This window comes from Equus caballus, chromosome 20 (assembly GCF_041296265.1).
Source record: "Equus caballus isolate H_3958 breed thoroughbred chromosome 20, TB-T2T, whole genome shotgun sequence".
Taxonomy (NCBI): Eukaryota; Metazoa; Chordata; class Mammalia; order Perissodactyla; family Equidae; genus Equus; species Equus caballus.
In genome coordinates this window covers 45,766,494-45,783,201 of record NC_091703.1, presented here as the reverse complement: position 1 = coordinate 45,783,201, position 16,708 = coordinate 45,766,494, and the positions used below count along the sequence as shown (strand labels likewise).

At 39.9% G+C, this 16,708-nt stretch overlaps 1 pseudogene; it reads right to left on the bottom strand.

Annotated features, from left to right (window-relative positions):
* Nucleotides 1-13,453: 13,453 nt before the first annotated feature.
* Nucleotides 13,454-13,891, bottom strand: LOC100067406 (RWD domain-containing protein 1 pseudogene; annotated as a pseudogene).
* Nucleotides 13,892-16,708: the final 2,817 nt, after the last annotated feature.

Genomic DNA, 16,708 nt, shown 5'->3' with positions numbered 1-16,708 from the left:
AGTGCGTGTGTGAGCCCGGGAAAGTCCCAAGGCTGTGGAATGTGGATCTCGGTGGCCTCTATCTGAGTCTCCTAGACTGCCAATTGGTTAGGGCCAATCTTGTAAGGCCTGGGCCCTTGCACATGGCCTTGTCTCATTAGGGTGGTTCCTGTCTCATTCCCCCCTGAGAGACTGTATCCTCCTTAATCTTAAGGATCATGGGCAAAGGTCTGTTCTTCTGAAGCTACTTCCTGCTGCAGGGGCATTTAGAAGGGGGCCCTATATGCAGGAGAAGTAAAAATAATTTTGAGCTTGTTGCAGGGTCCAGTAAGAATGAGAATGAGGACCAGGTGGGTCGACCATTGGAAGTGGCTGGAATCCTTGCATGACCATCAGTTTAACGTGGAATTGTTGGAACCTAGAGGACAAGAAGAAGACAGGGACCAACAATTAATAGGAACAGGATGATTACTAGGAGTCCCAAGAAGGGAAGGAACCAGGTGAAGGATGGGAGGGCACCCTTGATCAATGACCATGCCTGATGAGAGTCTGTTCCCTGGTTATATCAGTGGGGCCGGGATGCTTGTTCATAGATTTCCTGGATGTGGGTCTCAACCTCTCCTGAATTATTAACATAAGTCATTTCTAGTGAAAACAAAAAGAAAAACAAGATTAATGGTGGGAGAAAATTATAAATCAGTTTCTGAGCCCAGGGGGCAGCCAAAGAGATTTTTTAGGTCAGAGTCTAAGCATCTTTTAAAGTTTGAAATGTCTCTGATGATCTCATTGGGTGTTCAGATATCTTTCTGAGTGACTTACACAGCGAAAGACATGAATCTCCCTTAAGTTTATATCAAGTTGTCCAGTTTCAATCTGCAGGGCTTCAAGAAAAGGGCAGGCTCAGTTCTCAATGATTTCAATTGAAAATGATAGAAAAGAAAATTGAAAATGTTAGTTTGGAGATTTGTAACCAGATATTTCAGAAGACTAGAAGAGTTCAGGATCTGCTCCAGTTTACAGACAGAAAACAAAAACCTCAAAATAGTTATCAGAGCTGGAACCTAATATCCATGAATGTGTAATAGTTTCTATTGAAACATAATTTTTATCCCTAAAATCACCCTCATTTTTAATAAAAGATAGCCAAATTAAGACTAACTAGTTTGCAAAATAAGTTTAGTTTCAGTACACTTGGCCCAATTATTTATATAAGTGCAGCAAGAATAGCAATTGAGTATATAAGTTCTTTCAGAGCTGCTTTGCTAGAACTTTTTATAAGGAATCTCAGATTGAACTTTAAAGGCTTCTCAAGGCCAGGAAAGCCAAGCCAAGGATTTGTCATCAGGCTTCACCTTCAATACTTTAGATTTGGGTGAATTCCTCTCTTTTCAAGATATTTGAAAATATTTCAAAATATTTCAAGGTTCCTTGCACCTGCCAGAGGAGTGACATTCCTTACTCACCAGGTAAGTTTGCTAGGAACTGTGTAAACAAAGTATCAGGCCAATATTTCCAAGTGGTTTTATTCCAGAAAGTTAACCTTTATTCCTCAAAAGCTGTCTTGTCATATCTGAGTTTGCATATTTCTCTCAAATATGACATTCCACTCAAAGCCTTGGTAATATTACCAATGTTTCCAATTGTGCCCTGTTATAAGGAGAACAGGTTCTTATTGAACTTATGCAAATAACTATATTACCGTGAAAATAACAATACTTACTAAGAGTTTCCAAATTCTGGAGGGATCAGGAAGGGAGAAAAAGATAAATGTTTCAATTTTGCTTGCAAAGGTATACTTTTACCAAATTGATATAAGTCATAGTTAGCTTGAAAGAAAAGAGAAAAAGATTTCCTCAAATCTGAAAACAAAACATTAAAAAAATCAGCAATATCCCAAATGAAAATCACATAAATTATAATCATCCTCATCAGTTCATTCGGTCCTGTGTAATTGAGTCTTAATCTTAATCTTCTGTCATCAGTTTCATGAACTTATCAGTTTCTCAGAGTTCTGTGATTTCTTATCCAGTTCAGTTTTATGATCTGAAAGTTTGTCAGAAATCTGTATTCTAGGGTAAGTATCAGAGTCTTTTCCATGAATCTCTCTGAAGATGAAACATGTTTGCTAAAGCAAAAAACAATGGAGTAAAATACCAACTATCTGCAAATGACAAAAGACTCAGAAGGGCAATTGACAAAGAAACTTGGCTACTTCTGTGACATACAACATTTCAAGATAATAACTAGAATTATGGCTGACAACCAGGATAGACAAGAATTTTAGGAATGTTACATAATTTTAAAACATTTATGTCAATAACATTTATTCACATAATACCACCTAAGAAGATTTATCAACGCTTATTTGAGAATGCTTCCCATGTAATTTAACATACCACATAAGCCTAATAAGTTTACTATCTTCTCCTTATAGGAAGAGAGAGAACAAATTTCTTTGAGAAGTCTCAGGGACCTTCTGAAAATCCTCAGAGAAATTCTCTCCCTCCTTCCAGGTCAAAAGAAAGATTTTATTCAAGATTTGAACTTTTGGGGGGAGGGGGAAAGCTTGTCAAAAATATCAAAAGGTTTTAAAGCACTTGGTCAAATAGGAAACAATGCTCACTGTGAAAAAATGCTCAGTTATCCATTCAATGTGACAGGTAAAGTTACTCAAACATAAAGAAAAGCCTTTTATAGCCTCTTTATCAAGAGCAGACTAAGAGTTTAAGAAAATTATCCCTTTTAAAAGAAAGAAAATCAAATTTTAATTTTTGAAATAGCTTACTTTTTACGTTAAAACTTATTTATATTAATTAGAAATTTTAAGCCTTCTAGACCTTAGTGAAAACTGAAAACTAAGCAATTATGAACTGTCTTTTATATTAGCATTCTGTGGTTTGGCAAATTTATAAATACTTTTCATAATTTCTAGAAACATGTTACTTCATAGTACGATTTTTAATAAAAATACAAGACATGTTTACTATTAGGCCCAAACATCTTTTAGTTTCTTTGTAATAACAAGCCAAAAGTAGATAAACTTAGACATGTTTAGCAATAATTTTTCAGTATATTATCTTATTTGAAAAATGACCCAGATATTCAGTGAGTTTTTTTATCATTAAACTTTACCTAGCAAAACTTCAAAGTTTCAAGTTACCAGAAAGATTTTGAAAGCTATTTTAAATACACGTACTATAACACATAATTATTGTTAAAAAGTTCACCCAACACTTTTATCTTTTTATACAATAAGGTTTCAGTTACCAAAGATTAATTTATATCATGTGAACTTAAAAGACATTTGGGTGAATTTCTTTTCCATTTAGAAATAATTTAGGTAAGCACTTACTTTATGCCAAATAAACAGATCTCTTAATTTTTGGCCATACCATCTGGAGGTAAAAATATCATACACATATAACATACAAATAGACACACATACATAGAGACTCCACAGCATTTGTTTTTAAAATTACTGCCATGAATCACATACAGTGATACATTAATTATGAATCCAAATTTTAAGACTTTTTGCTAATATTTGTGGAGAAGACATATAAGATGCTGGATTTCTTGTCACTCCTATAGCTATTTTTTTCCTTTTTCCTTTTATTTTTTCTTCAGTCCTAGGAATTAGTGGGTTAGGCAACAGCTCCTGGAGAGGCAAGATGACAGTCCTTTTCAAGATCAAAGAACTGGGTGGAATCTGAACTGCCTCTGGAGCTACTTTTCCAGTCTTGCAAGGATTTTCTAAGGAAAATTGCTCTTGATTTCTCAGAAATTGGGTTGAAACTCAATTGACATTATAGGTTGATCTACCCATCCAACCACATCATAAAGGCACAGAGAAACCCCTCAAGTTTTCTCCAAGATGGAGTTTCTGGGGCATAACCCATCCAATTGAAAGTGTTTCCATTACTTAAAATGCACCCGGGGGTGAGTATCCAGGGATGCTTGGGGTGTTCCCCTTGGCAGCGCAGCTCATCTCTGACCGACGGTGAGCCCAGAGAAGGGTGCAGAGCCTGACTGTGGGCATCAATATAGTTATAAGATCTAGTCAAGTCCCATTCAGCCCAGGTGCTTAGTGCCTGAGCCAGCACAAGGCTAGCCAGGGAGGCAAGAGGCAAAGGCCTGGAGTGGGCCAGAGCCCAGGGATCTCAGCACTGGGGTTGAGAGTTACATCCCTGGCAGAAAGTTTTTTCAAGTTTTTGGTTTTACACAACGTCCAGGTTCTGCTCAGGTCCAGGCTGAACTTGACCTTGACTTGTTAACAACAGAGGAGGTAACAAACAAAACAGACAAAGATGAGAAAGAGGTGGTCAGGCCTCTTCCCAAAGGTCACACAAACAGTAGTTCCCAAGCAAGACAGTTTACAGAATAAATTACTCAGTAGGTGCCTAAAATACTCAACAGGCTCTTGACAGGAGACAAAACATGGTTCCAGAAAGCTCCCAGGGGTGGAACACAGACTCTCCAAGGCCAAAAGCTGCAGTCCTTTCAAGTCAAAGGACTGACCCGAGGCAACCTGGAATCACTCCAGGGGCCCAAAAACCAGACGAGAGCTCCCAGGGGTGGAACGAGGGCTTTCCAAGCCCAGAAATTGCAGCTTTGTAAGTCAAATGGCTGACCCAGAAGGCAACTTGGAATCACTCTAGGTGCCCAAACAGATTAACGGAATCCAGGAACCAGGACCGCCAAGAGAGGGCAACTCACTTGGGGTCGCCAGGGTGATTAGGCCCGGAAGAGGAGAGCTCCCAGGGATGGAACGCAGACTCTCCGAAACCAGATTGACAGGCTAATGACTGACCCAGGGCCTCACAGTGCCCCTGAGACCAGAGGAGAGAAGATTCTCGTAAAGAGGATAAGAGAAAGAAAGAGGCTGGGGAGGAGTGCCCTGTCATGACATGGAGAGGTGGGGCTGTGCTTGCGCCTGCGCTGTCACATAACATGCTAGTACATGCGACACATGTATCATTAGCATGCTAGCTCTCCAGCCCTGGCTGTAATTTTTACTATGCTAATGGGGCTAGGGTCATCCTCAGTGGACTCCTGGGTGCCAGGGCACATACGTAAGCCCAGGAAAGTCCAGAGCCTGTGGAATGTGAATCTCGGTAGCCACTATCTGATTCTCCTAGCCTGCCAATTGGTTAGCGCCAATCTTGTTAGGCCTGGGGCCCTGAAGATAGCCTTGTCTCATTAGGCTGGTTCTTGTCTCATAGCAATTGGACATAATGATCACCCCCTCATATATTTTTTTATTGATGTCGTAAACTGCTACAGAAAAAAACAAACAAAAAACCCAAAACACTGTGAGCTTCTCAAAGATAGGGACCACGTCTTATTCACCATTATAGACCAGAACCTAACAGTGTTCTTGGAAGCTATTATCATTAGAATTATAAGCAATTCGGGCATATTTAATTTTTTTTTTCCTTTTTGCAAGTAACGGTATTGATTTGAGCTAGCTTTAACTAAAAATGGAATCTGTTAGAAGGTGTGATGGTTAATTTTTTATATCAACTTGGCTGGGCCTTGGTGCCCAGATATTTGGTCAAACATTATTCTGGGTGTCCGTGTAGGTGCTTTTTGGATGACATTAACATTTAAGTTGGTTGACTTTGAGTAAAGCTGATTATCTCCATAATGTGGGTGGGCCTCATCCAATCAGTTGAAGGCCTTAATAGAACAAAGTGACTGCCCCTGAGCAGGAAAGAATTCTGCCAGGAGACAGCCTTCAGACTAGAAGTGCAACTCTTCCCTGGGTCTCCCGTCTGCTGGCCTGCCCTGCAGATTTTGGATTTACAAAGCCGCCACAACTGCATGAGCCAATTCCTTAAAATAAATCTCTTTCTATATATATCCACATCCTGTTGGTTCTGTTTCCTCTAGAGAACCCTGACTAATACATAAGGTTATTAGGTTACTGTGGTATACGTAATAAGAAATATTTGGCCTTTGTCCCCAGTTCCTAGCACAAAGCTCCTAAAACCGTTGGAACTTCCTGAGCAATAGGAGTGTCTTTGATTATTCATAAGGAGCCCTTTATGAGCACGCCTGAGTTTATGCCAATGAAGTGACTTGGGGTAGGGCCCCTAGATAGCCTTAGGATGGGGCTGGTCATCAGAAAGACCAAGTGATTAGGAAGTCGGAACTTTTAGCCCCACCTGGCAACCTCTGAGAAGGGGAAGGAGAGGGGCTGCAGATTAAATTCTACAAACTCTTGAAGGAGGAGATTTGATGAGCTTCCCAATCGGTAAACGCATCCAGGTGCTGGGAGGGTGGCCCACCCTAGCTCTAAGGGGACAGAAGCTCTTGTGCTCAGGACCCTTCGGACCTCACTGTATGTTCCTCTTCATCTGGCTGTTCATCTGTATCCTTTATAATATCCTTCATAATAAACTGGTAAATGTAAGTAAATGTTTGCCTAGCTTTGTGAGCCATTCTAACAAATGATTGAACCTGAGGAGGGAGTTGTAGGAACCTCTGATTTACAGCCAGTTGGTCAGAAGCTGAGGAGACAACCTGGACTTGCGATTGGTGCCTGAAGTGGGGACAGTCTTGTCGGACTGAGCCCTCAACTCATGGAATCTGATGCTATCTCCAGGAAGAGAGTGTCAGCATTGAGTTAAATTTGTAGGACATCTAGTCAGTGTCTGCTGAGCATTGCTTGGTGGTGTTGAAAAATATTCTAGAGTTATCTCATGAAATCCAAGTAAACTTTTAATCTTGATCTTGAGAAGATCTTGAAAGGAAGCAGGGTAATTTCTGGGATCTAAGCAGCTGGAGGTATATAGCCCGTTGTCATTAATGTGACTCAGCTTGTAACAGTTCTGTGCACTGGTCTCTCAATGCAAAAACTCCCACGAGAGACTAAATGATTGGCTCAGCTTGAATCAGATGTCTGTTCACGCTTCAATCAACTATGACCAGGGAGTGGTGTCACAGAGCACAGACATGGTTGGAAGTGACATATCTTTTGGGGGAGACATTTCCCAGAGAAGGATGAGTCACTGTGAAGACCACGACAAAATGTGGTATACTGTTTGAAAAATATTATAATTGAACTTCTCAAGCTATTACTTCTTGGTCCCAACTTGACCACAAACTTTTTGAGGATGAGAAAGTTGAGGTATACTTAATTTCTGAGAACTTAGCTCATGTACCAACTATTAATAACATAAAGGAGAGCCAAGCTATGTTTGCCTCTGGGATTCATTCTTGCCTTGCAGGTCTGATGAACCACTGGGGAGGGTCTGATAAACTAGGCTAGGGACCATCCTTGGGAAAGAACTTATTCTAAGGGAAGAGAGAATCTGGCAGGTAAACTTTGACTAATGACAAAGTCTCTGTGATGGTTAATTTTATGTGTCAACATGAGTCTACCACAGGGTGCCCAGTTATTTGATCAAATATTATTCTACGTGTGTCTGTGAAGGTGTTTTTGGATCAGATTAACATTTGAATCTGTAGACTGAGTAAAGTAGACTGTACTCCCTAATGTGGTGGGCCTCATCCAATCAGTTGAAGGCCTGAATATAACAAAAAGACTGACCCTCTGACAAGTAAGAGGGAACTACTTCAGCCTGACTACTAAGCTGGGACACCAGTGTTTTTCTGCCTTGGGACTTGAACTGAGACATTGGCCCTTCTTGGGTCACAGAGCCTGCTGGCTTTCAGACTGGAACTACACCCTTGGCTGCCCTGAGACTCCAGCTTGCCAGCTGCAGATCTTGGGACTTTTCTGCTACCATAGTTGTGTAAGCCAATTCCTTGTTAACAAAAATCTCTCTTTCTCTATGTTGGTTCTCTGTCTCCGGAGAACCTTGACTAATATAGTCTCAGATATGCAACAAGTGTTATTTTCAACTCACAAATTTAGGTGGTAAGAAAACTCTCCTTATTTTCTATAACTCAATTACCTTTCAACTCTGAAATCCCATTCAACCACTGCGATATCCTGTTAGATTAGGGGTCCCCAATGAACCATACCTTCAGGGATTCATGGCCTTGTGTAGTCCCCTCCCACTTGACTTTGGACTTGGTCATGTGACTTGCTTTGGCCAATAGGATATTAGCAAGTGTGATGCAAGCAGAGGTTTGATAATCATATACATATGAAAGGATTGCATACCCTCTTGTAAGTTCCCTCTTGGATCCCAGATGTCTAGTCTCCTCTCTCTGTAGTGTCAGGGTCTCTCTCATTCCACATGGCCTCTCCAGCACAGTGCTGGGGTTCTTACCTAGCACCTCAAACTCCTAAATCTAGGGACCTAAAAGCTTTCCAAAAGGAGGGAAATGGAAGCTGCTAGTCCTTTTAAAGGCCAGGCACAGAACTAGCACAGTGTCATTTCCACCATATTCTATTAGTTAATGTGAATCATAGACCAGCCTACATTCAGAGTTGGAAGGGACTACGCAAGGGTACAAGTATTAGGAAGTATAGTTTGCTGGGGACCACCTTTGCGGAGGAGCTTCCACAGATGGTTTGGCTGGGGATCAGGTCTAAATCGAAAATCATTTTTCGCTCAGTATTTTGTTGCATTGAGAGAAGCCCAACACCCCTCCGATCCCTGATCTTTTGCGTGTGGACTCTTTTTTCTCTCTGGAGGGTTTTAGGATGTTCTCTTTATTTTCAGTGTTCTGAAATTTCTGGTGGGCCTTTAGAGGGTAAAAAGGGCTTCTGTTCAATGGGATGACCCGATGTGGGATGTCAGAGCCTGGGTGGGTTGAGGAGGGTGTTCCCAGGGTGGGGGACTGGCAGCAGCCCGGCACAGGGGATCAGAGTCCAAGTGGAGTGAGAAGAGGATCTGTGTGGGGGAGGGAGTGGTGATGGCGGTGGGCAGTTGGTTACTACAGGGAGGCCGATCAATAAGTAAAGTTATTAAGTAAAGCTATAGTGAAGTAAAACTACTTAAAATTAAAGTAAAATTGTATTATAAAAATATAAATACTTACTATACTTACATAATAAGTAAAGTGATTCTGAGTGTCACAGAAGGGAATGACAACTATGGAAAGGGAGAAAACTAGAGTGAGCCCTGTGGAGTTCAACTGTAATTAGAGATACAAATGTGAACTCATGTTAAGCAAGATGAAAGGTTAGATAGATAGATAGGTGTGTGTGTGTGTGTGTGTGTGTGTGTATACATACACGTATTTTCTAGTTCTGTCCACAAGAGGGCCAGGAAGTGGTGACATCCCAATAGCAATGAGCCCCCACTGCCCAGATCTTGGTTTCTAAATACAAGCCCTCACTGAAAGGAACTAGGGCTCCTTACAGAATGGCTGACTCCACGGCTGGGGCGAGGAAAGAACGAGATAAGCCGGAATATTTTGTTGTGCCCAAAAGGAAGGAAGTTCCCAAAGAATAATGGGAATGCGTCAAAAGAACACAGAATGGACTCTCACTGGCCAAACTGGTGACAATTTGAGGATCAAAATAAATAATTATAGTAACAGATTACTATTCATTGAATACACTAGGAAACCACAAGTCTATAGTGATATAAATGAAGGAGTGAACTGAATGTATGATGGGGAACAGGATATTTACAGTTTCAAATACCTCTCCACAAAATACTTATTAATCACTAAAGAAAAAAGTAACTTCACACTAGAGAAGCCTGGCAGAAACCACCTTAATCAAGTGATGAAAATGCACATTACCAGCATTGGGAGGGAATATTTGAAATCTTGCACCACCTGACGGGATGCAGTGAGAGGAACATATCATCCCTTCCAGCATATTCCTGCCCAAGATGCCTGACCTGAATCCAACAACGAGGAAACCCCAGTCAACCCAAGTGGAGGAAAATAAAATAACTGGCCTGTAATCTTTATATATGTCAAGGTCATGAATGTCAGGCAAAGAATGAGGAAGTGTTCCTGATGAATAAGACTAAAGAGATACGACAATGAAATGCAATGTATGATTGCAATCTGGATCTTTGGGGACATCTGGAGACTCTTGAATGGCGTCCGAGAATTAAATGGTAGCTGAGTATCAGTGTATCCGTATTTTTATTCTATTGGAGTTATGCAAGAGAATGTCCTTATTTGGGGAAACACCTACTACAGTAATCAGGAGCAGTGGGACAACAGGCAGCAGTTTACTCTCAAACCATTCAGAAACCAAAAAAACTCTACAATCTGTATAACTTGCACTTTTCAAAATAAAAATATGTTTAAAAATATTTTAAATAAAGAATAAGAGCAGCACATCCTTAAGTCATCTTTTGACCAAGAGAAAATAAAAATTGAAGCAATGATTAACTAGAAACCAGGGCTAGAGGCCCGCCCGGTGGAGCAGCAGTTAAGTGCACACGTTCCGCTTGTCGGCGGCCAGGGGTTCACTGGTTCGGATCCCGGGTACGGACATGGCACCACTTGGCACGCCATGCTGTGGTAGGCGTCCCACATGTAAAGTAGAGGAAGATGGGCACGGATGTTAGCTCAGGGCCAGTCTTCCTCAGCAAAAAGAGGAGGACTGGCAGTAGTTAGCTCAGGGCTAATCGTCCTCAAAAAAAAAAAAAAGAAAGAAAGAAAGAAAAAAAAAAAAGAAAACAGGGCTAGCCTTGGGTGGCACTGATCTATTATTAGGCTAGATGGCCTATCACTGGGTTCGGTACCAAATGTGCAAAGAAAGAGCTAGATTAGCTCAGTAATCTTTACATTTATAGCTTTAATTTAAGATTTGTTTAAATCACAGAATAAAACTTTTCAGTGGAATTTCTATGGGAAAACTATTTGTGTTATTGCAAAGCTGAAACCCTTTTAGGCTCATTTTTTCCCCATTTATACAATTGTTTTTATGCTGCTATTTTTAATAAATCAAGGTTTCTGAGATGTTATTGAAAAGAGAGTGTTAGGTCTATAGATTGTTTTGTGTGTACATGTGTGTGTATATAAATCAAATTAATTACTTTAGAGAAGAGCTAAAATTACAATGAGTGATTAATTTGTCTTGTTTTGAAATGAAATTAGGTCTAGAATATAACTCTCCTTAGAATTAAGGTGTTTGGTTCTTTCTAATTTAATAATTATTTTATTTGTAAAGTTTTATTTTTTTAATGAGCTCTGCTTTTTTTTTAAGGTATGTGTGTGTGTTTTTTTTTTTTTGGTGAGGAAGATAGGCCCTGAACTGACATCTGTTGCCAATCTTCCCCCTTTTCTTCCTACCCAAAGCCCCAGCACACAGTTGCATATCATAGTTGTAAGTCCTTCTAGTTCTTCCATGTGGGATGCCACCACAACATGGCTTGTGAGTGGTGTGTAGGTCCATGCCCAGGATCCAAACTGGAGAACCCTGGGCTGCCAAAGTGGGGCACACAAATGTAACCACTATGCCACTAGGCTGGCCCCTGTAAACTTTAAAAAAATGAAATTATAAATGATCTAGGAAGCAATGAAAAAATGAGGGCACTGTATGTAAAATCCTGTAGAACACAGCAAAAGGAAATGCATAGCCTTAAATGCTTTCACTATGAAACAATTCTTAAAAAAGAATTCATTGCCCATTTTATGAAACTAGGAGAAGAATGACAAACCTAAAGCGGAGAGAAATAGTATAGATAAAAACAGAAAATAATGATGTATAAAACAAAAAGAATAGTAGAAAGGACAAAAATAAATTCAAGAGTTAATTATTTGAAAAGACCAATAAAATACAGCAACATCTCATGAAACTGGTTAGAGAAAAAGAGCAAAAATACCAAGGTTACGAATGAAAAATGAGACATATCCATAGCAACAAAAGACACTAAAAGAATTAGGTGCAACTCTATGGCAACAAATGTGAAAAACTAGAGGAAATGGATATTTTCAAAGGAAAAAAATAAAACCAAAATTGACCTGTGAGGAAACAGAAAACTTGAAAGACCAATTATCACAAAAAGTTTCAAGAAGATCATTACAGATTTCCTATTTAAGAAGGCACCAGAACCAGATGGTTTCACAGCTGCATTTTATCTATCTTTTAGCAAACAGATGATTCCAGTAGTGTTTAATTACGCTAGACTAAAGAAAAAAAAATTTCACAGGGGCCGGCCAGTGGCACAGCGATTAAGTTCACACGTTCAGCTTCTGCCACCTGGGGTTTACTGGCCCAGATCCCAGGTGTGGACTTACACACCGCTTGTCAAGCCGTGCTGTGGCAGGCGTCCCATGTGTAGAGGAAGATGGGCACGGATGTTTAGCTCCGGGCCAGTCTTCCTCAGCAAAAAGAGGAGGATTGGCGGCAGATGTTAGCTCAGGGCTAATCTTCCTCAAAAAAAAAAAAAAGAAAAGAAAAAGAAATTTCACACTTTTTTGTAAGTAGATTTTGTAACTACTGATTTGACTTCTTTAGTAGTTACAGGTTTATTCAGGCTGTCTATTTCTCCTTGATAAAATTGGGTAAACTGTATTTTTCAAGGGAACTAATTATTTGTTCAAGTTTCCAAATTAATTGGCACTAAGTTGTTCATACTATCTCAACTTTTTAAACTATGCTGATCCAGGCCTGCCAATATAGTTGTGCAAGGTTGCTTATTGCACAAGCTTATCTGGACAAAGAGTGGGTGGGAGCAGCCTGGACCCGGCTTTCAAGTAACAAGTCCTGGGTTAGGGTTGCAGCCACCAGGAGGGGACCACCTTTTCATAACTCACACAGAGGCACTGTGAGGGCTAGTGGTGTCCATATCTGTCTTCTTTTCTTTCTAAGATTGTTTATTTGGGCCCTCTCTCTGTCTTTTTTTTTTTTTTCCTTGATCAATTCTGCCAGAGTTTTGCCTATTTTGTTAGTTTATTTCAAAGAACATTCTTTTGTCTTTTTACCGCCTCTGTTGTGTCTTTGTCTCATATTCAATTAACTTCTGCTTTCATTTTTTATTTCTGCCATTCTTCCTCTTTCTTTAAGGTTATTGTGTTGGTTTTTTTCCTAAGTTTTTGAATTAGAAGCTTAGCTTAATATTTTTTTACCTTTCTTTTCTACTATAAACATTTAGGGATACATTTCTCTTTACGAATCACTTTATCAGCATCCTATGAGGTTTTTATTTAATTCTGAAAACATTCACAAGTAAAAGTTGAAAGTATTGTATGGTGATACCCAAATGCCCAACACCTGATTTCTACAGTTAAGGTTTTACTATATTTGCCTTTTCATGCAACTTTCCATTTATCTATCCCTCCTTCTGTCCATTCATCAAGCATCTTATTTTTTATGCATTTCAAAGGCTGGTTACAGACATCAGTACATTTCGCTCTTAAACACCTCAGCACGAACCTGGAGCTCAGTACTGGAGTATTTATAGTTATTTACCTACTTTTTGAAATTTTAAGATCAGTTTATTAAATTCAGCGATGAAAGCTGTTAGAAGAATATTATCCTGAAAATTATTTTTTCTTAGAGAAAAAGAAAGGAAAATCAACACCCTCTCAGCATAGCCACAGATGCTGGCAGTCAAACCTCTCTACAGACGGAGATAGTCCTTTAGTCGGTCAAGTCACTCTCTGCGTCAGCAGGGTTGTAGTCTGGATCATCCTTCATCCTCCAGCTCCAAGTTATCCATTTCCTGGAACAAAGACTCATCTACCTCCACGCTGTTTCCAGCATCCTCCAAGAACTGGATAGCAGATGTGTCAAGATTATGATCTGTTTCAAATAGCTGTTTCCCACTTAATTCACTTTTTTCTTACTTGTTCTTCTTCTTTCATTCATTTCTTTTTAATTTTCAAGAGTTCTGCATCAAACTCGGCTTCCCGACTTAAGAAATTCTCAATTGTAATGGAAGAGCCACAATTGCTTTTTGGCTTCTTCAGCCTCTTTTTCTTTTTGTTTCTTTTCTTCTCCTCTTCTAGTTTTTATTTGATCTACTATTTCATTTAATTATTTTTGCACAGCTATCACTAAAGTAAAGATCATCACCATACCAAGGGTTTTCTTCTGCCTGTAATGTTAATAATTTAAAAATGTCTGAGACATCATTATCTTCTAGATGATCCTGGGAGGACATTTCATAAAGGGGGCTTCATCTGGGTATTTTTCACTGTGTATAAATTTGAGGGTAGTCTGGACAGTTTCATCGTTTTCTCCAGCCTCTGATGTCACAGTAACGGTAAAGCTGGGTGGATTTTCTGATAATACTTAGCAGGACCTTGTCAAATGAAGCACTGCTGGAGGACAATGTGGTATCAGGAGAGTCCATTTATATTTTGAAAGACTAGTTGGTAGGAGGGTTGGATCAAGGTGCAATCAAGATGTGAGGGAGTTGGGGTAGATGAACTCCAGAGCCTCCAGCTCCGTAATCTGTCATCGTGGCCCTTGGTGCTGCCCACGGATCGCCCAGACACCAAGGCAGCACATGGTGATGGCCAGGTGGGCACAGGCGCAGAGTCCCTGGCTGGGAGGCCCAGGGCCCAAAGCCAGGGCCAAAGCAACCTATAGCTATATTTTAAGGTAAAATTTATATGCAATGAAATACACAGATATTAAATGTACCATTTGATGAATTTTGACAAATGTCATCTCCTGAGTTCCAGTATCTAGTTTACGCATTACCATTCAGTTCTAAGTGTTTTCTAATTTTCACTATGATTTCTTCTTTGATCTATGAGTTTTATTTTGTTAATGATTTTTTTATAAAGCCACTGCAATAGTAGGCTTGTATTGATGAAAAAACAAATACAGTCACTACCTGGGTAAATTGAATTGAGTTTGCTTCTTTGAAGGATACAGGAGGATGTCAGCACAGGCAGGAAGCACAGCAAATAAATCGATTCTAACAATTTCCTGAACAGAAGGAGGAGTGGGTTTCCAGACCTCCAAATCCTAACAGGTAGGGTTGCCAGTTTTAGTAAATAAAAATGCAGTATTTTATCTGGCAATCCTACAAACAAGGGACCACATGCTAGTTAATAACTCTTGAGTGAGTTGAGTGTCACATCGTTCTTTCTGGATGGCTAACTGTCCCTCTCCTGGCCCAACTTCATGTATGCAAGGCTGGAGTCATTGGACATACGAGCTAGTTTGGATATGTGCCAGCGACCCCATCATCTGGGCGAGTGACGTGACAACAATATTGGACTTAAAATATGTACAACAAGAATAAACAGTTCAGTCAAGTACAGTATATGCACAGGCATGGACACAGACTAATGTTAAAAACATTTAATATAGTGGACCTGGTCAACCTCTGCCTACCTCTTCAGCTACATTTCTCACTCTTCTCCTTCTTCTTCTTCTCTGCCCTCCAATCACACTGGCCTTCTGTCTGGTCCCCAAAATCTCTATGGTTTCTCCTGTCACAGAGCCTTTGCATATGGCAGAGCTTCCCAAACCTTACATCATGAGTGGGGTACAAGTGTGTCAAAAAATGATTCCTCTGAGCCCTGGAGTGAGGATGAGTGGAGACTGGGCAGGTGGCTGGAGTGGACAGAGCCAAGGACAGCACAACGGGTAATGGTAATGTTGGGAAGCACTGGATAAGGGGTTCCCTTTGCCTGGAAGGCTTTACTCTCCACTTCACCTCCTACTCACCTTTAGATCGAGGCTCAAACATCACTTCCCAGGGAAGCCCTCTCCAACCTCTCTGACCATGTCAGATCTCCTTTCTACATGTTCTCAGACCCTACTGTGCCTTTCCTCTTTGGTAGTTATCACAGCCGTAATTTTATATTTATTTATGTCTTCCCTGCTTGACCTCAAGTTCAATGAGAGTAGGGACTGTGTCTTCATCTCCCCCTCCTCCTTTTTACAAACTTTTAAAATTGAAGCTTAACATACAGAAAAGTGCAAAAATCTTAAGTCTATATAGCTTGATGAATTATCACAAAGTAAATGCATCTAGATCAAGAAATAGAACATAACCAGGATTCCAGAAGCACCTCTCATGTAACCACTATCTGGACTTCAAACAAAATTAAGTAATTAATTTTGCCTGCTTTTCAAACTGGGTATAAATAAAATCATACAGTTTGTATTTTGTGTGTGTGTCTGGCTTCTTTGGTGCAACATTGTATCCGTAAAACTCATATAGTTATTGCATATAGTTGTAATCTATTATTTTTTATTGCTATATAGTATCAGTATATGAATACACTATAATGTATTCATTCTACAGCTGAAATTTGACTATTATAAATAATGCCATAAGAACATTTTCCTACATGTTTTTTTCTACTACGGTAAAACATACATAACATTTGCCCTTGTAACCATTTTCAAGCATAGAATTCAGTGGCATTAAGTACATTCACAATGTTGTGCAACTGTCATCACTATCCATTTCCAGAACTTTTTCTGCACATGTCTTTTGGATGCACATATGTGCATATTTCTGATGGGCATATACTTAGGAAATGCTGGATCATAGCTTATGTGTATGTTCAACTTTAGTAAATACTGCCAAACAGTTTTCCAAAGTGGTTATACCAATTTACATGCCCACTAGCCCTGTATGAGAGTTCCCATGGCTCCATGCCCTTGCTTACACTTAGTATTATCAATCTTTTACATTTTGATTATTCTGGTAAATCTGTAGTATATCTTTTTCCATTTCTTTGGTAACTAAGACAGTTAGCACCTTCTCATATACTTAATGGCCATTGGATAGCTTCTTTTGTGAAATGACTGTTCAAATCCGTTGCACATGGGGCCAGCCCGGTGGCACAGTGGTTAAGTGCTCACCTTCCTCTTCTCGGCAGCCCCAGGTTCACCGGTTCACATCCCGGGTGCGGACATGGTACT